This window comes from Elephas maximus, chromosome 4, assembly GCF_024166365.1.
Source record: "Elephas maximus indicus isolate mEleMax1 chromosome 4, mEleMax1 primary haplotype, whole genome shotgun sequence".
Lineage (NCBI taxonomy): Eukaryota > Metazoa > Chordata > Mammalia > Proboscidea > Elephantidae > Elephas > Elephas maximus.
Window position 1 is genome coordinate 163,419,042 of NC_064822.1, and position 23,948 is coordinate 163,442,989.

General features: G+C 39.2%; 1 long non-coding RNA gene across 1 annotated transcript in view; it reads left to right on the forward strand.

Moving 5' to 3' along the window:
* Positions 1-23,948, forward strand: part of LOC126075907 (uncharacterized) — a 319,320-nt gene that overhangs the window by 274,869 nt on the left and 20,503 nt on the right. Inside the window, exon 14 of the long non-coding RNA XR_007517341.1 lies at positions 16,695-16,903. This is a non-coding gene — a long non-coding RNA (uncharacterized LOC126075907). The remainder of the gene's footprint in view (positions 1-16,694; positions 16,904-23,948) is intronic.

The following is a 23,948-nucleotide window of genomic DNA, read 5'->3' on the forward strand; positions in this document are numbered from 1 at the left end:
GTAAGTGCTGTATAAATGAGAGCTATAACCGTAATGAATAAATTACTTGGTCTTATACTTTCAGGAGACTGGCCTGTTGAAATGGATGGGGGAGAGCCCTTTTTTCTTTTTCTCCCTTTCTCTCACCTCACCCTGTCCTCTCCCCGCTACCAGCACCCCCATGACCACATACATACACAGTAGCACCTTCTCAGTCCCTCTTGCCCAGGAGCTCAGCTGGGGTGCAGAATTTGCTATGCTCTCTGACAGGCCTTTCCAGTACCAGGGGTCATCTATCCAATTCTTTGCAACTTTGTCCCCCTTTCTGTTCTCACATCAAGGAATTGCAGTGTCCCAAGCAGCAAAAACTCATACCCAAGCACAAAACACTTCTGTTTAGAAGCAATACTATAACCATCTGGCCATGAACAATGTCCCTTTCCCCAGCATTAATGTTCGCTTTTCATAACTGCTGATCAAATTAAGACTACAATGTGAGAAAGCAGAGAATGGTAGAAAAAAAAAAAAACTACAGAGAATAGAAGATTCTTCCCCTCACCACCCCCACCCCTACATAACCAACCAAACCAACCACGCAAGCCTGGAAGATAAAATTAAAGAGAAAGAGAGGGACCAAACTGATTAGGTACTGGTATGCAGTTTAGAAAATCAATTTAACTGAAGTTTAAAAAGAAAAAAAAAAAAAGTGCTGTGGTGGTTCCTGTTATTGTATTTAAAAATTCGTTTCTTCAGGTAAGAATCCACTTTGTTACTCAGCTGCCCTTTGTCCTCTTTCCAGGTCATCCTTGGTGCTAGGTTGATTGTCCCTGAATGGGCCCGCTAGCTCCATGGTCAGAGTCAGTGTGATGCTGATAGTGACAGTCGCAATTCTAAGATCACCAGGAAAATTTTTAGCCAAAAACGTGGGCTTTGGGTCACTTAAAATTGGATGTATTTCCATTTCAGATCCATCCCTTTTGATTTATGCAGCTTTGGACAAGTTTTTGAACTTCTCTGAGCATATTTCCCCATCTATAAAATGGGTATAATACCTCAAATGTATTTATGAAGTTTTACATAAAATAATATATGTAAATGCCTAGCATATAGTAAGAACTCCCCAATGGATAGTTCCTTTCTTATTGATGCCTGAAACTCCAAAAATTTTGAATATTTCTTTTGTTTTTGTTTTGGTCTTCTTTAAATGAAAATTGCCATGAAAAGGGTAACTCTTTAATTAAGCTATTATCAGTTAATTGTCATTGAACAAGTTTCAGGTTTTTCTTTTTTTTGGGGACACAAGTTTTTATATAAGAGGTGAATGGCGCATGCAGACTAGCTATGGGATTCTTGGGAGAAAATAACCCTGGGATGTGGGAGAGTTACAGAATCAAGACCCAAGGCAATTATCTTTTCCTTAAGTATTTGGGCAGAAAGGTGGGCCTGATGTGTCTCTTCCTCACCCTTCTGCAGGTGTTGGGCCAGAGACGGCTGAGAGAACTGTTTCCTCACCTATTAAAATGAAGGCAATATACTGAGCTTGCCTATGCTAGTCCTGACGTGGGCAGCAGAGGCACTCATGCCCATTAAGACATGATCACACCAGGCACACCACGGTCTTCAAGGACAGGAGCTCAGGGGAAAACGAATAATTCTCCTCCTCCGTTTGCTTGCTCTCTCTCTTTATTTTAATTTTGGTGTTGTAATTTTTGGGTTGGCTTGTAATTAATGGTGGTTTCATTGTTCAAACAAGTGAGTGAGAGAAGTACAAAAAAAGTGATCTGTTCCCTAAAGATCGGATTAAAAGTATCCTGGGGTTTCTGTCTCTGTGGGCTGAGCTCTGGTTTGTAGTCTTGGCTATTTTTCATGACTTGGCTTCTTGACTCTTTGGGCAAATTTCATATACTAAACAGAGTAACATATGCAAGTAAGCACAAACACATACATAGACACAGACAGACACACTCGCAACACAATGTATAACTCCATTTATTGAGGTCTAGCTATATGCCAGGAACTCTACTAAGTCACTTATATACATTGTAATTTAATTCTCCAAATGTATGTATTAATTAGGTTTATTTCAATTAAAATATTCAGAAATCCAACACAGTCCAATACAAAAAATAAAATTTATTAACTTATGAAACTGAAAATACAGAACTGCAGCAGGATTCAGGGACTTATATCCATCTCTCTTTTCGGTTTTTCTCATTTAGATTTGTGCTTGGCCAGGCATTCTCCAAGGTTGCTAGTACCTTCAGTTCTAATTCTTGTCAACTCAGTTACTCTAGCACCCAGAGGTCATCTTTTTCAATAACTCCCTGCAAAAGTCTTCAATAGAAGTCTTATTGTTCCCCCATCCCTGACACTTTGGAACAACTCCCATGATGTTCTGATGGTCCCAATAGAGATCACATGTACCTTTCCATGAACCAGGGGTGGAATAACCCTCCAAACCACACGCCTTGTGAGTAAAAAGGGTGTTCCTCTGTTATGGATTAAATTGTAACATTTTGCTCCCCCCCCCCCCCCACAAAAGCACTGAATTCTTGGCCCTTGTGTCTGTGGATATGATCCTGTTTGGAAATAGGATTATTCTTTCATTATGTTAATGATGTCATACCAGTGTAGAATGGATCCTAAACCTAATCATTTCTGAGTTATTAGAAGACCAGAATAGACACAGAGACATTCACACAGGAGAAGGCAGGTGCCATGTGAGGACTGTCTATAAGTCAAGGAACACCGAGGAACCAAAGAATGCCTGGGGATACCAATAAGAAAGGAATCCACATGGCCAAGACCCTGATTTGGACTTTTAGCCTCTAGAACTGAGATAAAATAAATTTATGTTCTTTAAAGCCACCCACTTGTGGTATTTTATTATGACAGCATTCAGTAACTAAGACATTCCCCAAAGATAATTGACATCTATTCACCAAAAGAAGTGAGAATGAATACATAGGCTGGTGAAAATAAGAACTGCCCATTGCAGCATTCTGTTGTTGTTGTTATGTGTTGTCAAGTTGGTTGCAACACATAGTAACCCTTTGCACAACAGAACAGAACAGAACAGAACAGAACAGAACAGAACATTGCACATTCCTGGTCCATCCTCACAATTGTGGCTGTATTTGAGACCATTGTCACAGCCACTGTGTCAATATATCTCATTGAGGGTCTCCCTCGTTTTGCATTACCAAGTATGATGTCCCCCACATGTCTGTCAGCTTGTCATACTGTGGGGGCTTGTGTGCTGCCGTGATGCTGGAAGCTACGCCACCTGTGTTCAAATACCAGCAGGTGGACAGGTTTCAGCTGAACTTCCAGATGAAGACAGACTAGGAAGAAGGAAGAATTAGCCAGTGAAAGCCTTAAGAATAGCAGCAGAACCTTGTCTGATATAGTGCCCAAAGATGAGCCCTCAGGTTGGAGGGACTCAAAATACGATTGAGGAAGAGCTGCTTCCTCAAAGTAGAGTTGATCTTAATGACATGGATGGAGTAAAGCTCTCAGGATTTTCATTCGTTGATGTGGTATGACTCAAAATAAGAAGAAGCAGCTGCAAACATCTATTAATAATTGGAACCTGGAATGTACAAAGTATGAATCTAGGAAAATTGGAAATCATCAAAAATGAAACGGGAACATAAAGATCAATATCCTAGGAATTAGTGAGCTGAAATGGACTGGTATTGGTCACTTTGAATTGGACAATCATCTGATCTGCTATGCTGGGAGTGACAACTTGAGGAGGATTGGCATTGCATTCATCGCCAAAAAGAACATTTCAAGATCTATCCTGAAGTACACTATCAGTGATAAGATAATATCCTCACTGGAAGACCAGTTAATATGACTATTCTTCAAACTTATCCACCAACCATTAAGACCAAAAATGAAGAAATAGAAGATTTTTACCAACTTCTGCAATCTGAAATTGATCAAACATCCAATCAGGATGCACTGATAATTACTGGTGATTGGAAAGCAAAAGTTGGAAACAAATGAGAATCGGTAGTTGGAAAATTTGGCTTTGGTGATGGAAATGATGCCAGAGATTACGTGATAGAATTTTACAAGACCAATGACTTCTTCATTGCAAATACCTTTTTCACCAACATAAATGGTGATTATACATGTGGACCTTGTCAGGTGGAATACATGGGAATCAAATTGACTACATCTGTGGAAAGAGACAATGGAAAAGCTCAATATTATCAGTCAGAATAAGGCCAGGGGCCAAGTGTGGATCAGACCATCAATTATGCATATGCAAGTTCAAGTTGAAACTGAAGAAAATTAGAACACATCTTTGAGAGCCAAAGTATGACCTTGACTATATCCCACCTGAATTTAGAGACCATTTCAAGAACAGATTTGATGTGTTGAACACTAATGACCAAAGACAAGACAAGTCTTGGAATGACATCAAGGACATCATACACTAAGAAAGCAAGAGGTCATTAAAAACAGGAGAGAAAGAAAAGACCTAAGTGGATGCCAGAAGAGGCTCTGAAAACTTGATCTTGAAAGTTGAGTAGCTAAAGAGAAAGGAAAAAAATGATGAAGTAAAAGAGTTGAACAGAAGACTTCAAAGGGCATCTCAAGGAGACAAAGTATTATGATGACATGTGCAAAGACCTGGAAATATGAAACCAAAAGGGAAGAACATGCCCAGCGTCTCTCAAGCTGAAAGAAGTGAAGGAAAAATTCAAGCCTCGAGTTGTAATACTGAAGGATTCTACAGGGAAAATATTAAAGGACACTGAAAGCATCATAAGAAGACAGAAAGAATACACAGAGTCACTATACCAAAAAGAATTGATCGACGTTCAACCATTTCAGGAGGTAACATATGATCAGAAACCAATGGTACCAAAGGAAGAAGTCCAAGCTGCACTGAAGTCATTGGCAAAATACAAGGCTCTGGGAATTGACTGAATACTAACTGAGATGTTTCAACAATCGGATGCAGCGCTGGAAGTGCTCACTCATCTATTCCAAGAAATTTGGAAGAGAGCTACTGGGCCAACTAACTGGAAGAGATCCATATTTACGGCTATTCCCAAGAAAGGTGATGCAACCAAATGTGGAAACTATTGGACAATGTCATTTATATCACATGCAAACAAAATTTTGCTGAAGATCATTCAAAAGCAGCTGCAGGAGTACATCCACAGGGAATTGCCAGAAATTCAAGCCGAGTTTAGAAGAAGATATGGAACCAGGGATATCATTGCTGATGTCAGATGGATCCTGGCTGAAAGCAGAGAATACCAGAAAGATGTTTACCTATGTTTTATTGACTATGCAAAGGGATTCAACTGTGTGGATCATAATAAATTATGGATAACATTGTGGAGAATGGGAATTCTGAAACACTTAATTGTACTCAAGAGGAATCTGTACATGGATCAAGAGGCAGTCATTAGAATAGAACAAGGAGATATTGCATGGTTTAAAGTCAGGAAAGGTGTGCATCAGGATTGTCCCCTTTCACCATACTTATTCAATCTGTATGCTGAGCAAATAATATGAGAAGCTGGACTCTGTGAAGAAGAACAGGGCATCAGGACTGGAGGAAGTCTCATTAATGACCTGTGATACGCAGATGACACAACCTTGCTTGCTGAAAGTGAAGAGAATTTGTAACACTTACTGAAGAAGATCAAAGACCACAGCCTTCAGTATGGATTACACCTCTACATAAAGAAAAAGAATCTCACAACTGACCAATAAACAACATCATGATAAATGGAGAAAAGATTGAGGTGGTTAAGGATTTCATTTTACTGGGATCCACAACCAACATGCGTGGAAGCAGCAGTCAAGAAAGCAAAAGATACATTGCATTTGGACAAATATGCTGCAAAAGACCTCTTCAAAGTATTGAAAAGCAAAGATGTCACCTTGAGAACTAAGGTGCTCCTGACCCAAGCCATGGTGTTTTTAATTGTCTTGCATCCATGCAAAAGCTGGACAATGAATAAAGAAGACCAAAAAAGAATTGATGACTTTGATTTATGGCGTTGTCAAAGAATATTGAATATACCATGGACTGCCAAAAGAACAAACAAATCTGTCTTTGAAGAAGTACAACCAGAATTCTCCTTAGAAGCAAGGATGGCGAGAATATGTCTCACATATTTTGGACATGTTATCAGGAGGTTCTAGTCTCTGGAGAAGTATATCATTCTTGGTAAAGTGGAAGGTCAACAAAAAAGAGGAAGACCCTCAACGAGATGGATTGACACAGTGGCTGCAACAATGGACTCAAGCGCAGCAACAATTGTGAAGATGGACAAGGACTGGGCAGTGTTTTGTTCTGTTGTGTATAGGGTTGCTATGAGTTGGAACCAACTCAATCGCACTTAACATCAACAGTGAGCATGATGTCCTTCTCCAGGGACAAGTCCCTCCTGACAACATGTCCAAAGTATGTAAGATGAAGGCTCATCATTCTCCTTTATAAGTAACACTCTAGCTCTACTTCTTCTAAGACATTTGTTTGTTTCTTTGGCAGTCCATGGTATATCTAATATTCTTCACCAACACTGAAATTCAAAGACGTTAATTCTTTGGTCTTTCTTACTTGTTGTCAAGACTTGCATGCATATGAGACAACTGAAAATACCATGACTTGGGTCATGCACATCTTAGTCCCAAAGTGACATCTTTGCTTTTCAACACTTTAAAGAGATCGTTTGCATCAGACTTGCCCAACACGATAATTTGATTTCTTGACTGTTACTTCCATGGGACTTGATTGTGGATCCATGTAAAATGAAATCCTTGGCAACTTCAATCTTTTCTCTTTATCATGATGTCATTTCCTGGTTCACTTGTGAGGATTTTTATTTTCTTTATGTTAAGGTGTAATCCATACTGAAGGCTGTGGTCTTTGATCTTCATCAGTAAGTGCTTCAAGTCCTCTTCGCTTTCAGTAAGCAAGGTTGTTTCATCTGCATATTGTAGGTTGTTAATGAGTATTCCTCCAATCCTGATGCTGCATTCTTCTTCCCATTGTCAGATGGTTTGCTCAGCATGCGTATTGAATAAGTATGGTGAAAGGATACAACCTTGATGCATACCTTGCCTGATTTTAGACCTCGCAGTATCCCCTTATTCTATTTGAACGACTGCCTCTTGGTCTGTGTACAGGTTCCACATGTGCACAATTAAGTATTCTGCAATTCCCATTCTTGGAAATGGTATCCTTAATTTGTTATGATCCACACAGTTTTATACAAAAAAAAATTTTTTTTTATGGCTTTGCATAATCAATAAAACACAGGTAAACATCTTTCTGGTATTCTTTGCTTTCAGCGAACCATTCTAGGAGGTAGATATTATTGTCCTTGTTTTACAAATAAAGAAATTGAAGATTAAAGAGACTGACTAACCTGCTTGGTTTCACAGCGTGGCAAATGACAGAGCCAGGACTTGAACTGACATCTGCCAATTTCTGAGCTTTCACTTTTAACCAGTTTTATATTGCATGACTTAGAACTTCACACTGAGTGAAGCAGGCTCCCTGGTTAAGTATTAGAAGAGATCTGAAGATCACTAGATTTAAAAAATGCACTTTGTTTGTTTTTAGAGATAATACAGACTGAATACCCCTTCCCACTCTACTGCCTAGGTCCACCACTCTCTCATTACTTCCCTGTGAACAGATAATGGCTCTTCCTATATGCCCTTCTTTATGTAAATTAGTTCTATTAGTAGATTTGGGGCATATTTGTCTGCTTCCAGCTTTTAAAAAATGGAAGGAAAAATTTCTGCTCAGCAATGTCAGTCTTGTCAAACTTAAATGTGTGGAAATCTAAGTGTGGTAGCCAGGAGTCCATGGTGGTGATAGATTTTTTTTAATTTATTTCTACATTTGTGTTAAGGTCAGTGCATTCATTTCACAGTAGGGAAGGATGAATTTTGACATTTTTATAAGGGTGATTGATTGGTTTGTGTCCATTTGTGAGACTCCACATGGTAAGAGGCCATGACTAATGGAAGAGGGGGAAAAAAAACCCCAAACAACTATTTTTGTCAGAAGTCTGCCTATCGCCATTTTGGAAGGTGCCTGGAAATGTTGAACATGTACACATATCCGAGCAGAAGATACAGAAGTGTTGCCCACACATTAATAATATACAAAGGGGAGCTTATTGTTGGAGGTTTCTATTGAAATATGCACCCCCACTATCTTGAGAAAGAGTTATTCATCTTCCCCAAGTCCCCTACCCCTTGCTGATAAACTTTTTGTTCCTGGAAGCATTACAGAAGGATGACATCCACGCAGAAGCTAAACTACTGGACACTGTGCCTGGAATCCTCTTGCCCACACTTCATAATCTTCATTTAAGGTTGAACTTAAATGAACCTTGTTTTAGAGAGCTTCCTGAGAACCAAGACTAAATCTATATATCCTGACTCTTTAGTCTCCACATGATGATACTCAGAGCACTTGCAATTGCTCACTTGATGGATGTCTTTTTAGCTAGACTCTAACTTTGATGAGGCTGAAAAGCATGTGTATCTGCCCATCACTGTAACTCATGTGCTGATCATAGGTCATAATGTTTAGAACTGGCATTACCAAATATTTTTTGGAAGCATGAATGAATGGCTTTTTAACCTTTTAAATGTCTGCCTTTTGAACTGTGATATAGATACCTTTTTCATTTTGATATTACTCAGACAACTGCACCCTGGGACTACGGTAAGGAATCGAGCCCTTATTGAATTGACGTAAGTTTTGAAAAGCCCACAGAATTATGAGTAAATCCTAGCCTGCGCGCTTCTCCCTTGGTTAGGTCATAGTCAAAGAAAAAGCAGAAACAATGTGGTTAGCAAGGGTTGTCTACAATGTTGTCATATCACTGCTCTGAACACTGTTTCCTTTCATTCTCGCCAGGGATAAGGACAGGCTTCATTTAAATGCCACGCTTACAGGTTTTTGATAGGGAGCCACAAGTATGTAACTGGGAAGCCTTTCCCATAAAAACAGAATACTGTTCTTTGGTGATTCACCACATTTTTCTGTAATGACCTTACTGACTGTTCAACCACAAGAAAACTTCCATCTTGACTAGAATACTGCATATTCCTGTCATCCATGTGTATTTGGTTTTGTTTTAGACCATTTAAAGTCATAAGACCTGTGTGTAAATATCAACACTGGTCACCCCAAAGTCATAAATGTCTGTTGCTGTAATGGTGGTGGCCAGTGATTTCCCAGGTTTTAGCATTACATGATTCCAGTGATATTTTTGTGAGTTCTGGAGGTGGAAATCACACAGTACTACTGGCTCCACAGATATAGCTCCCAGCATAGTTAATAAATTATGTTGCCCTAGGGTTCATTGGGGCCAGTTATACCCTAGATCAAGGGTAACCTTAAATGTTGTGTTTTCCTTTTGGAGATCTAGCTTGCATGCTATTGTAAAGGGACATAATGATTAGCTTATGACTATTTCCAGCCCACTTTCTTGCATTTCCCTCCCCCCAAATAAATTCTGGCTTTATGGATCAGTTTCTTTCCCTTTTCTGTTCTAGTAATCCCCAAAGACAAGAGATTTTTATGCCTCAGAATCTGAAGAGTGGTGGGAAATAGAAAGCACTTAAACTAGGAGGTGATTTATAGCAACAGTACGACCTAAATGCTCTCCTCAGAGGCTATGGGTTGGGTTGGAGGGTGTTGTGAACTGAATTGGGTCTTTGAAGATATTATCAGTTAGGGTAACACGAGGTCATACTGGAGTAGAGTATGCATCTGAATGGCATCCTATAAAAGAGGAAAAGATGCAGCTACAAGTCAAAAAAAAAAAAAAGCCAAGAAACACCTGGTGCTACCAGAAGTTGGCATACACAAGGAAGGATCTGCCCTTAGAGCCTTCAGAGAGAACATGACTCTGCCAGCACCTTGATTTTGGAGTGCTGGTCTCCAGAACTGGGAGAGTTAAATTTCTATTCTTATAGGTCACTCATTTTGTGGTACTTTATTATAGCATTCGTACATTCACTCATGCCTTATAGTGCTGGGTGGCGGTGCAAAGAGAGATAAAATGCTGTGAGAGGAAGTGAGTGGAAATTTCCTGGAAATAGCAAGATATTGGAAAAATAGGTGACGACAAAGTCACTAATAACAGCTGTCATCAATTTTGTGCTACTTCTGCTTTATGATTTTCAAGAGACATGAAGATGATTGGAATTTCAATTTAGAATGTGGTCTTTCACTTAGGTCTCTACAAGTGGGTCAGGACCCAAAAAAAAAAGGATCAGGAACCAAAGCATTTCCAAAATTTTCCAAGTCGGTCTTAGAATAGATGGACTTCCTCCACAGCTTGTTTTCAGGTCCCTTCTTAAGGATCCTCTCCCAGTCTTATCACCCTCCCATTCATGTCCCTCTTCTTAACTTCTCACATTTGAACCAGCCCCAGGGTTCACCTCTAGAGGAAACTGACTGTGTAATCAACATTGATGGTGCCCTGTCTGTGTATAATCTTCTTTCACTTTTCTTTGTGAGTATAATTAACATGCAAACCAAGACTTGCTGCACAGGATCAGACTGCTGCTGAACAGCCAAAGGTCCATGTCTGAAAATGTGCATAGTTCTCGTTCTTGATGGCAGCTTCAGATGAACCTCAGTAACTTTACAGTGCTGTCTCCAACTTAATCTAAATTTCTAGGACTGTGCTTTACTACTGTATCCTACAATACCACTTAGAATGAAGAATGTTTCCACTGCACCACATGCCTTGAGCTCTTTTGTTGTGCATGTATTTTTCAAATTTCTAACTCTGCTCTTCTCTTCTTCAAAGAAACAGCTCTTCCTCTTTTCCTAAATTCTGCTTGTTTCTTCCTTCATTTTTCATCAATAAACATGGAATTTACCATTCAACGTCTTCCCAGAAGTACTGCCCTAGGCAAAAGGGAAGAGCAAACCAGCTGAGAAACTTCTCTTTCCAAGGTTTAACAACTCAAGTAGTAGTATTTGACACATAGTAGGTACCTAGTAAATATTTACTGAATTAATGGTTTTGCCTCAAGGTTTCCTGGGACTGTATTCTCACAGTATCAGGTGAAGTGGAGAATTAAATCATCTAAGCAACCCACTTATAAAATGCTCATCATAATATAAAAAAAAAAAAATACTCATGGTAATTAGCATAAAATTATCAGGTCCAGTATTGAACAGGGTTTTATTCATTCAAATGATACGAATCCTGCCTAGGTTCCAGGGCAACATCTAGGGCCATGGTCCTATCTTCATGCTTCTTTCAGAGGGATAAAACCTTGGGCTTTGGATAAGCCAAGGACCTTGGTTTAAATCCTGGCTCTATCACATTTTATCTGCTTGAGTTTAGTGAAGTGGTTCAACTTCACAGACTCTTAACCTTTCCATCTGAAAAATGGGAATAATAATATCTTTCTCACAGAGTTATTAAGACAATGAAATTAAGTAAGAAAGTAGAGTAGTGAGGTCTGGACCTGAATCCTTGGTGAATTTTTGATAAATGATCACTGTTGCTTTTGATTGATTCACTGCTGTGGAAAATTAGAAAGCATTTGAGTAGCTAAGCGAGCATGGGTTTACTTTAAGGAGAAATAAAGTTTATTTTATTTTATTTTCACAAAAAATATTGCTTCCACTTCCCTCTGTAACTCATCAATTCTATACTGAAAAGTCTTGGTTAGAAAATTCAGACTCACTTTACCTAGACAGTGGCTAATTTCTTCTTGAGAAAACAACTTTCACAATCTTCTGTGTAATAACTTCTCATGTGATTGGAGGCCATTAGTTGACACAAAGCTTCCCAAAGTAAAATTTTCATTTCATTTAATGTGTTTGTTGTTTTCCTAGGCATAATAGAAATAGGTCTGTGGTCACAAGTTCTCACATCCTGGGCCATTGCCCATGGAGAAAAACCATCACTAATTAGCACCTTTGCGTAGGCCTGTGGAAGGGCTGCTGTGTTTTGTTTTGTTTTTTTGCTGCTTTCATCCTCTTGGCAAACATCCCTGGAAGGCTAGTCATAAATGTTAATGAAATCAAAATTCCTGTTGGAAAATGCAGTCTCAAATCATTTGAAAGCTCAAAAACTCTCCTTGCTGTGTGATGTATTGTCATGTATATTAATAAGGCCTTGAAATCTGCTTTTTAATATATATAATTTAACATCAATATAAAGAGCATTCATGAAAAAGTAAGGCATTGCCTATGGCATGTCTCACTTTTATACTGTCAGCCAGGACAACAATTCATCCTAATCACCTGGCCTGGATAGAGTACATCGGCTTTATCCTTTGAGTGTCAAAGTAGCTTGGTGATAAGAACTACATAAATACATAGGTAGATGGAGTAAACTGTCAGTCTCTCAAGAGAGACATAAATATGAATATCTAAAATAATGATACAACAATTTCAAATGACATGCTTTCTCAGAGCTATGGCTTTGAGAGGATACTGCACCCACCAAAAAGAGGAAAGTGAACCCCAGAAACAACCCACGTAAGAACTGCAACACTCACATTTAATATTAATAATTCCAATTACTCTGACCCCTGGCAAAAATGTCAAAGATATTTTTAAAAATACAATAAAAGCTGCTACTGTAGAGTTAAGTCTGACCCATGGTGACCCCGTGTGTTGCAGAGTAGAGCTGCACTCCTTGGCTGTGGCCTTTCGAAAGCATATCACCAGGCCCTTCTTTCAAGGTGCCTCTGGGTGGGTTTGAACTGCCAACATTTACAGTTAGTAGCCAAGTACTTAACTGTTTGCACTGAGGCAATCAGCAGCCTAAAATTTACATTCCCATCCTAAGATCCCATTCAAGTCCATGTGGAGGAGAGAAATATATACTACGGTTAATAAATGACTAGAACATTGACTGTTCTCCCTGTGAAGACTGAATTTCTCTTGGTTAGTTCTAAATCATTTATAATTCCAGCTTACCAGTCTATTTTAATTTTTGTTGTTGCTGTGTCTTCCACACAGCCCTATTCCCTCACCTTATCAGCGGCTATGCGCTGGTGTCTGATGCTTCAATACAGAGTTTTGGGTCTTGACAGTGTTTCCCATCACAGTGTGAGAATTTTCTATTTTCCCAGGCCCTTGAGATCAGCCCTGTCTTTTGTGAGAAGGAGGCTTTTAAAAGACAGCTGAAGCGGATAAGAGCGGTTGCCCTGCTCGCCAAGGAGGAGGCTGCGCTTGAGCTGCCAACCGCGGCATTAGCCCTGCTCCAGCTCAGCTCCGGAATAGCTTGTTTTGAGGGTTTTGGCTTAAGCCTATGGAAACAAAAAGACTTTTCAATTCTACCTGTCCCCAGGACAGACCAGAGTTATCATTCAGGGCACACAGGGGGCCCCAGACAAGAGGAAAACCAACAAAACATATTTTAATTGTAGCAACAGAGTCCCAGAGCACCGCCATTCTAACAAGTTCAGACAAATTTGTAGCCCTTCCTTTCCTGGCCCTCTGCTCTTTCCTGTGTTTATTTATATATTCAATAACACCATCAACGACAATTTGAACTTTTTTCTCCTTGAGATATTGAAGCCCAAGTAGACCTCTGAGGAAGAGTTTCTGTATGTCGGTTAGCAAGATTGTTGTCCTGGTTAAGTAAGAAGAATGTTGTCATGTGTGTAATGCAAGAGAAAACCATTATACAAAAATCAGTATCTCCTTAAGCACAAATTATCCTCATCAGACTGGGACAGTGGAATGACTGATCTGTGGTATGAACTAGCTTATTGCAATAATTATTTATTTTTTCAAAGGTGGGACGAGGTAATTTGGAAGCTCTTCTTCTTAGAGCTGACTTCCATTTACCCCTCTACTCTTCAGGCTATAGCAGAAGACTGATATGTCATAAGAAGTCTTCTAGAGGTGGGATAGACTGGAACTGGAAGTTAGAATTCATAGGAGTTCAGCCAGGCCCTTAAAGTCAGCTCTGAGATGGCATGGGGTATGTGCAAACTGGGGGGGGGGGGGGCGGTTGTTGTGTGGCTCTGTGGGAAGCGCTGCAAGGAAGGAACATAGGTATTATTTTTTGGCTTCGGCTGCAGTAAAATTAATCTTCATTTCATCATGCTGAAGATTGCGAGCAAACCTAAATGCCTCTATCGGAAGCATTGCTTTCTACATAATGTCACTTTTGAATAAAAACTTTTTAGCAGAGACGTATTTCCACACAGAGAGATCCTAGAGTTTTTGCCACAGGTAAGAAGCAATCCAATATATGTAATCAAAAATGCAAAAAAAAAAAAAAAATACATTTTAGAGGACCGTTTTCTACCTGCTCTTGCTCATGAAGACAAAGCTAATGAAAAGAATATTAATGTCAAAGCCTATATTTAAGCAGAGTTTATAGCTCTGTTCTCCAATGGGAAAAATGAATGTACTTTTAGCTGAAGCCATAACTCACTCAAACATTTAAAGTTCCCCCAAATCCAAAGGAAAATAATGCACGACAGCTCTTTGGCATAATCCTCTGGCTGATGGACTGAAATGTTAGTCAGATTGTATCCTACAGAGTAGAAAAGATGCAAGCATGGTCCATAAGAGCACTGAGTATTTGATCTTAGCCGAGACTAGCATAAGAAGACCAAGAAAGGGATAGGAGACTGGAAGAAGGCTAATGGATATAGGCCATACTTATATTTGAATTGCCTGTGGTAGGCAGCTTCTGAAATGGTCTCTAATTATCTCCACCTCTTGGTTTTTTTGCCCTTGTGTAATCTCTTCCCCTTGAATGTAGCAACTCAATTCTAATGAACAGAATGTGGCAATTAGGATGGAATATTAAAAAAAAAAAAAAAAATTTATTACTTCCAAAATTAGTTTACAAAGAGATAGTGACTTCTGTCCCACTTCTACTCTTTCTCTGATGCTTCCCACTTGTTTTGATGACGTCAGCTATGCTGTTAGCTGCCCCATGGAGAGGCCCAAGTGGCAAGGAGCTGAGGGTGGCCTCTTGCCAATAGCCAGAACTGAGACCCTCAATCCAACAACTGTTAAGGAATGAAATATTACCAATAACCAAGTGAGTGAACTTGGGATTAGATCCTTCACCAGTAAAGCCCTGAGATGACTGATGCTTTGGCTGACACTTTGCCACCTGTGAGAGCTCCTGAGCCAGAGCACCCAGCTAAGCCATCCTGGATTCCTGATCCACAGACAATGTTAGATGATACATGCTGTTGTTCTCAGCCACTAAGTTTTGCAGTAATTTTTTACACAGCTATGTTGTTGCTGTTAGGTGCCGTTGAGTTGGTTCCAACTCATAGCAACCCTATGCACAACAGAATGAAACACTGCCTGGTCCTGAGCCATCCTCACAATTGTTGGACACACAGCTATAGATAATGAGATTGCTACAGCTGGTAACCAAAAGATCGGCAGTTTGAATCCACCAGGTGCTCCTTGGAAACCTTATGGGGCAGTTCTACCCTGTCCTACAGGTTTTCTATGAGACAGAATCAACCCAATGGCAATGAGTTTGGTTTTTATTTTTTGGTATAGAAAATGAATGCAATGGAGAGCTGAGAATTTTACCGAATCATGCATCATTTCTAGAATGGTTCAAGTTTCACTGTTCCTTTTTTCAAGGGATAAAAACAAAGCAATAGCTCTCTTGCTTATGGATGAGCATCTCTTTCCTCTTTTTCTAGCCACTGTCAGTCCTCTGCTTGGTTAGGGTTTAGTTCTGACAATTGTGGTGCTGAATTTGATGCTTTCAATTGCCTGGAGTTGTGACAGTTGATAGAACCAATGATCACATGGCTCAGGGTAGAGAAAAGTCACCACAGATGGGAAAGCATCTTGTTCCCAATGCTTTCAAGAATTTAATTTCCATTCCCTAGTGGTAAGGATGAGTGGTAAGGGTCGCTATGAGTCAGAATCGACTCGACGGCACTGGGTTTGGTTTTTTAGTGGTAAGCGTGGGGGTGAGTCCCTGGGTGGTGGAAGTGGTTAAGTGCTTGTCTGCTAACTGAAAGGTTGGAGGTTTTAATCTACCCAGAGATGCCTCAGGAGAAAAGCCCGGTAATATATTTCCAAAAAATCATGAGTTGAAGTTATTTTTGGTTTTGGTGTAAGCATAAGACCTAATCCGTGGAGTTCAACTCAATAATGATAGTCCAACAACTGAGCAAATTCACAGCTGTGCATTTTGTGCTGACCAAATGAAAGTCACTGTGCTAGGTCTCTGAGGAATATAAAAATGACTAAAATACAGACCTGTCCTTTAAGAATTCCCGGTGTAATCAGGGACACAGGAACATCCACAAATAACTCTAATATGAAGGCAGAAAAAACATCTGAGTGAAGTACCCTCTGACTGCTTCTAAGAATTTGATTGAGAGAGAGGAAAGCTTGGGAGTGTTATTTTATTTTATTTTCGGGGGGGGGGAGGGCCTAAAACTTTGTAACAACAAATAGAGGTATTTTTCATTGTTGGGATTTCAATTTTTTGAGGGAATTTATTAATGGGGAGTGGTTCAAATTTGAGATTTTGTTATATTACAGACACTGTATGGTTTGGGCTGTGCAGTCATGAACACATTGTGTAACTTCCAGAGAACCTGGTTAAATCCCAAAATGGTGGGTATAGTTTGGGCTGGGAAATAGAATGGGAGCTAAATATTGCCCAGCATATAGTATGATCTTGGAGTTAAGTTAATTCATATCCTATTTCTCTCACTTTTAGGAACTTGACAAGTAAAACACCTTTGTCTCTAGTTCTTGAAGCATGAAAAAAAAAGTTGCCGTGGAGTTGATTCCAACTCATAGCGACCATGAAAAGGCATAGTAAAATATCATGAGATTCTAACTTCCCCAATATTGCATTGTTTTACTTCTCTAAGACGGCAATGAATTTCCACAGATTAACAGGATGAAAAGATGGTCAATATAAAGGTAAGGGTTAAATTTGTGCCCCTTCTGAGACCATATGTCTATTCCCTCTTTAATTCTCCACAGGAGGAGAAAATAAAAATTCTATGAGTTGGATCACATTTCTTACATAGTATGTTAATTTTCTGTTAAATTGTCCTGCACCTACCTCAGATCTTCTTCTTTCTTTTTATTTCTCTACCTGGCCATGAGGTAGGTGGGTAGGGATGATGAGCCAGGACAAGCCCCCATGGAATTCCCACTGTCTTCCTTATACTCTTTCCCTCTTGACCTATTTGGGAGGCCTGTTAAAGCTTAATAGGTAGAGGGTAAGAGGTCTTCCTTGGTCCTAGGAACTAAGTCACAAGCTTCAACCAAATATCACCATATCTCTGAATTGAGGGGAATAAGGCATTGGCCCAAGGACCAATTCAGTGATACCTTCTTTTCCATTTGGCTATTTGTCCCTGTGTATTTAGTTTCCTTCAGAATTTGAAAACTGCTATCATAAAGATGTATAGTTCTGTGGTACTCTAGGGGAATAAGAGATAAATTTTGATGAGAGAATCTTGGAAAACTTCATGAAAATATGAAGTGATTCTTAATAAGTGGATATGAGGGGTCAGGGCACTCCAATCAGGTCCAAATTTAAGAAGATAGCTCTGATGTCCGTGTAGAAAGTGTATTAAAGCTGGAGTGATTAGGAGGTAGTTGTAATAGTTCTAGCAGGGGTGAGAGGAACCCTAAAAGATATAAAGAATAATGTCACACAGAGAGTGTGTCATCAGAAATGGCATGGAATGAGTACTTTCTTAAAGTCAAATATGTGACTTTAAGAAAAATCTGAGGCTAAAACCCAAACTCACTGCCATCAAGTCAATTCTGACTCATAGCAACCCAATAGGACAGAGTAGAACTGTTCCATATGGCTCCCAAGGCTGTGAATCTTTACAGAAGTAGGCTGCCACATCTTTCTCCCTTGGAGAGGCAGGTAGGTTCGAACTGATGACTTCTGGGTTAGCAGCCAACCACTTAACCACGGCACCACCAGGGCTCCATAAAATTTTAGGCTAGAAGAACATAATCTGTGTTCAAAACATTGCATCAGACAAAAAGATGCGACAAAAAGGAAATATTTGGAAGTCAAGGAGACTTATGTATAACGTATTCATACAGAAAGGACCAATATGCTCAAAATATTTGAAAATACCTCCAAATTAATTCACCTAGAAATGCTAATGGCTGTGAATCTTCCACTGTCAATTTTAAATTGTGAGGGACAGCATCGATGGGGATGGTGAAGAAGCCAAGGATTAATGTATGGATCTGCTTGAACATGTTCCAAGGCATACAAAAGAAATAATTAGAATTGGTTTAGGTTTAGGTTACTCATTTTTATTCCTAGCATTGTTCTTGCCTCTAAAGATTCAAAGCTAAGTTATAAAGGGTTTCTACCCACATAAGTTTCAGAAGAGACTCTGAAACTGGCTCTTAAACGTCAAGTAGCTAAAGCAAAAGGACAAAGTGACAAAGTAAAAGGCCTGAACAGAAGATTTCAAAGGGCAACTGGAAAAGACAAAGTAAAGTATTATGATGACGTGTGCAAAGACCTGGAGATAGAAAACCAAAAGGAAAGAACACACTCTGCATTTCTCAACCTGAAAGAACTGTAGAAAAAATTTAAGCCTTGAGTTGCAAAGCTGAAGGATTCTATGGGGGAAAATATTAAACGACACAGGAAACATCAAAAGAAGATGGAAGGAATACACACAGTCACCATACCAAAAAGAATCGATCAGTGTTCAACCATTTCAGGAAGTAACATATGATCAGGAACTGATGGTACTGAAGGAAGAAGTTCAAGCTGCACTAAAGGCATTGGCAAAAAACAAGGCTTCGGGAATTGACAACATATCAATTGAGATGTTTCAACAATCAGATGCAGCACTGGACATGCTCACTAGTCTATGCCAAGAAACTTGGAAGACAGCTACCTGGTCAACTGACTGGAAGAAATCCACATTTATACCTATTTCCAAGAAAGGTGATCCAACCAAATGCGGAAACTATCGAACAATATTATTAATATCACATGCAAGTAAAATTTTGCTGAAGATCTTTCAAAAGTGGTTGCAGCAGTATATCACAGAGAACTGCCAGAAATTCTATCCGGATTTAGAAGAGGACATGGAACCAGGGATATCATTGCTGATGTCAGATAGATCTTGGCTGAAAGCAGAGTATACCAGAAAGATGTTTACTTGTGTTTTATTGACTATGCTAAGGCATTTGACTGTGTGGATCATAACAAATTATGGATAACATGGCAGAGAATAGGAATTCCAGGACATGCTTCACACTTGTACTGAGATTTGAGATAATATAATATTTTTATTCTGAGATCAACTTCTCTAAGATCAAGAGTTTTCAAAAGTCAGGAGAGAAATGAAAGGAAATTTGGAAGTCCAGGACTAGGAAGAATACCCTGAGTTAATTACCTCAGGAGGCCTTATTCCGTAATCTGAGAACAACTTGATGAGACTGATTCGGAGTGGGTTACAAAGTTAAAAAAAAAAAAAAAAAAAAAAATGCAAGTAGAAGATCAATGAAAGTTTGTAGAAAATCTAGACTGGAGGAGCATAGAGTAAGCAACAGCCAAGATGCCTCTTCTCTTAAATTCATAGTGCTGGAAGGAAAGTGAACACAGATGTTGCTAACTGGCCCATGGTACCTTGTGATCAGTATTTATCTTGTAATCAGTGAGGGGTTGTTGCCTCAGGAAAGGGAGGCCAGGAGAGCTATGGCTGTCATTGTGCCTGGCTGGAAGGTCAGAACAGAGAAGATAGCAATATAAGCAAAATACCACATCTGGGGCTTCTGTTAGTATCGAACAGTGATCAGCAAAGTCATTCTGTAAAGGGTTAGGTTCTGCCTGTGTTTCAAACAATCTCATCTTTTGCAGCGTGAAAGCAACTATACATAAATGAGTGTGATTATGTTCCAATAAAACTTTATTTGGAAAAACAGGCTGTGGGTTGCATTTGGCTCATGGCACACAGTTTGCTAATCCCTGGTATAGAACCACTTACTTATCTTGCTTCTACAATAAATCCAAAAAAATGCAGCCAAGTCAACCCGCAGGTATAAAGTAAGGGAGAGAGTCCAGAATCAGGATCTAAATATCAGGATTGGGCGAGATAACCCAGGAAGCTACTGTGTCCGATCTTCTGGCAGAATTCCTTTTTTTCAGAGTTCATGCAGGCCAAAAGAAGATGGGCAAGGATGGAGACTGGGGGAATTGCCGGACGAACACGTAAGAGGAAAAAGGACTAACTTGGCTCATGGAGAAAACAAGATAGGACCAAACAGACTATAGTGAGCTAACATTAAGTTCCCTTCTTTACAGATGGATAGGGACTAGCAAGTAAGACATTGGCTGGACATTGCCATAACGGAAATTCCACAAGTGGGTGGCTTTAAAGAACAGAAAGTTATTTTCTTGCAGTTCAGAAGGCTAGAAGTTCGAATTCAGGGCATGGCTGAAGGGGGAGGTCCTTCCTTGCTGATTTCAGCTTCTAACAGCTGACAATCCTTGGAATTCCAGAGCTTGTAGATGCATCTGTTGAGTGTGTCTATCTTCATATGGCATCTTTCTCCTGTGTGTCTGTGTCAATTGTGCTTTTTTTGTAACTCAGAAATTATTAGGTTTAGGACTCACCCTACTTTGATATAGTCTATTTAGCATAATAAAAGAAAGCCCTTCTTTCCAAACAGGGTCATATTTACAGGTATAGGGCTTAGGATTTCAACATACGTTTTGGGGGAACACAATTCAGTCTATAGCATTGACTCACAAACAAAATAATATTTGTACTAGAACACCCTGCCCATTCTAACAGGCAGTTGTTTCCTGTGGTCTCTACCCCTCTCACCCCTGGTGTACTGTATGTGATTTCAACACCCCCTCCCACTAAAGTGCATTTATTTGATATTCTACATGGTTAATTTGTTTTTACATTTCTTCACAGAATTTAAAGAACAGTTTGATTTGGGACATTCCAATTATGCTTAGAGAATGAAACTGTAATTCATCTTTTATGCCTTCCTGGTCTTACATGCCAAATAAAACACAAATTTTTTCATTGTTCAGAACTAAACACCATCTTGAAGTTGTTTACTCTTATTGTTTAAAATAATTTTGATTCTAGATGGCTCATCTATCTTGGGAAAACAACACACATTTAATAAATTAAAAAGTCAGGTTATTTTTTCCACTGAAATATTTTTCTGTCAGAATATTATTTTGTCAAAAATAGGGATGTCTCAATACTTTCTATAATATTTTTCTCGAATAATGCTAGATGGGGTATTAGCCAGTTGTCCAAAATCAAGGTTCTAGTTTCAACTCTGCCACTTGTTAACCTGCATAACTTTGGAAAAGTTGTCTAATTTCATTTTGTTTTATTTTGCTTTCTTTTCTTTTCTCACTTCTCTTTTTCATTCTTATGGGAAAAATGGATATTAATGCTCTCTAGCAAGATTTTGTAGGGATCCAATGAGTTAACATATGCAAAAGAGTGCTATATATTACAGATTTCTGTAAGAATAGTAGGTATTATTATTCATCAAGCATTTACTTTGTTCTTATTTTGCACAGGTAATGTGTAATGCATAGAAAAATGAATATGACTGGTCTGTGCTCTCCAAAACTCATTGGATCAAATAGTTAATAGTCATAATAGCTTACACTTTCATAGCGTTCACTGTGTTCTAAATACTGTGTTGTTGTTGTTAGGCGCCGTTGAGTAGGTTCCAACTCACAGTGACCATATGTACAGCAGAAAAAAACACTGCCCAGCCCTAAATCATTTCCACAACTGTTGTTATCTTTCAGCCCATTGTTCTAGCCACAGTGTCAATCCATCTCCTTGAGGGTATTCCTGTTTTTTGTTGACCCTGTGCTTTACCAAGCATGATGTCCTCCTCCAGGGACTGATTTCTCCTGACACCATGTCCAAGTGTGTAAGACTTAGTCTTGCCATCCTTGCTTCTAAGGAGCATTCTGGTTGAACTCATACCAACACAGATTTTTTTGTTCTTTTGGCAGTCCATGGTATACTCAGTATTCTTCACCAACATCACGATTCAAAGACGTCATTTCTTCTTCTGTATTCCTTATTCATTGTCCAGCTTTCGCATGCATATGATGCATTTGAAAATACCATGGCTTGGATCAGGCGCACCTTAGTCTTCAAGGTGGCATCATTGCTTTTCAACACTTTAAAATGTTCTTTTGCAGCAGATTTGCACAATGCAATGCGTCTTTTGATTTCTTGACTGCTGCTTCCATAGGTGTTGATCGTAGAACCAAGTAAAATGAAATCCTTGACAACTTCAATCTTTTCCCCACTTATCATGATGTTGCTTATTGGTCCAGTTGTAAGAATTTTTGTTTTCTTTATTTTGAGGTATAATCCATACTGAAGGCTGTGGTCTTTGATCTTCATCAGTAAGTGCTACAAATCCTCTTCACTTTCAGCAAGCAAGGTTGTGTCATCTGCATAACACAGGCTGTTAACAAGTCTTCCAGCAATCCTGATGCCCCATTCTTCATATAGTCCAGGTTCTTGAATTAATTGGTCAGCATACAGATTGAATAGGTATGGTGAAAGGATACAACCCTGACACACACCTTTCCTGACTTTAAACCACCCAGTATCCCCTTGCTCTGTCTGAACAACTACCTCTTTTTCTATGTACTGGATCCTCACGAACACAATTAAATGTCCTGGAATTCCCATTCTTAGCAGTATTATCCATAATTTGTTATAATCCACACGGTGGAATACATTTGCATAGTCAATAAAACAAAGGTAAACATCTTTCTGGTATTCTCTGCTTTCAGGCAAGATCCATCTGACATCAGCAATGATATCCCAGGTTCCACATCCTCTTCTGAAACCGGCCTGGATTTCTGGCAATTCCCTGTCAATATACTGCTGTAACTGCTTTTGAATGATCTTCAGCAAAGTTTCACTTTTGTGTGATATTAATGATATTGTTTGATAATTTCCACATTCAGTTGGATGACCTTTCTTGGGAATAGGCATAAATATGGATCTCTTCCAGTCAGTTGGCCAGGAAGCTGTCTTCCATATTTCTTGGCATAAACAAGTGAGCACTTCCAGTGCTGCATCTGTTTGTTGAAATATCTCAATTGATATTCCATCAATTCCTGGAGTCTTGTTTTTAGCCGATGCCTGTAGTGCAGCTTGGACTTCTTCCTTCATTACCATCAGTTCCTGGTCATATACCACCTCTTGAAATGGTTGAACGTTGACCAATACTTTTTGGTATAATGACTCTGTATTCCTTCCATCTTCTTTTGATACTTGCTGCATCATTTAATATTTTCCCCATAGAATCCTTCAGTATTGCAACTCAAGGCTTGAAATTTCTCTTCAGGTCTTTCAGCTTGAGAAACGCTGAACATGTTCTTCCCTTTTGGTTTTCCATCTCCAGCTCTTCGCACACGTCATTATAATACTTTACTTTGTCTTCTCGAGCTTCCCTTTGAAATCTTCTGTTCAGTTCTTTTACTTCATCATTTCTTCTTTTTGCTTTAGCTACTCATTGGTCAAGAGCAACTGTCAGAGTCTCTTCTGACATCCATCTTGGTCTTTTCTTTCTTTCCTGTCTTTTCAATGACATCTTTCTTTCTTCATGTATGATGTCCTTGATGCCATTCCACAACTTGTCTGGTCTGCAGTCATTAGTGTTCAACAGGTAAAATCTATTCTTGAGTTGGTCTCTAAATTCAGGCGGGATATACGCAAGGTCGTATTTTGGCTTTTGTGGACTTGCTCTGATTTTCTTCAATTTCAGCTTGAACTTGCATATGAGCAAATGATGGTCTGTTCCACAGTCTGCCCCTGGCCTTGTTCTGACTGATGATATTGAGCTTTTCCATTGTGTCTTTCCACAGATGTAGTCGATTTGATTCCTGTGTATTCCATCTGGTAAGGTCCATGTGTATAGTCGCCGTTCATGTTGGTGAAAAAAGGTATTT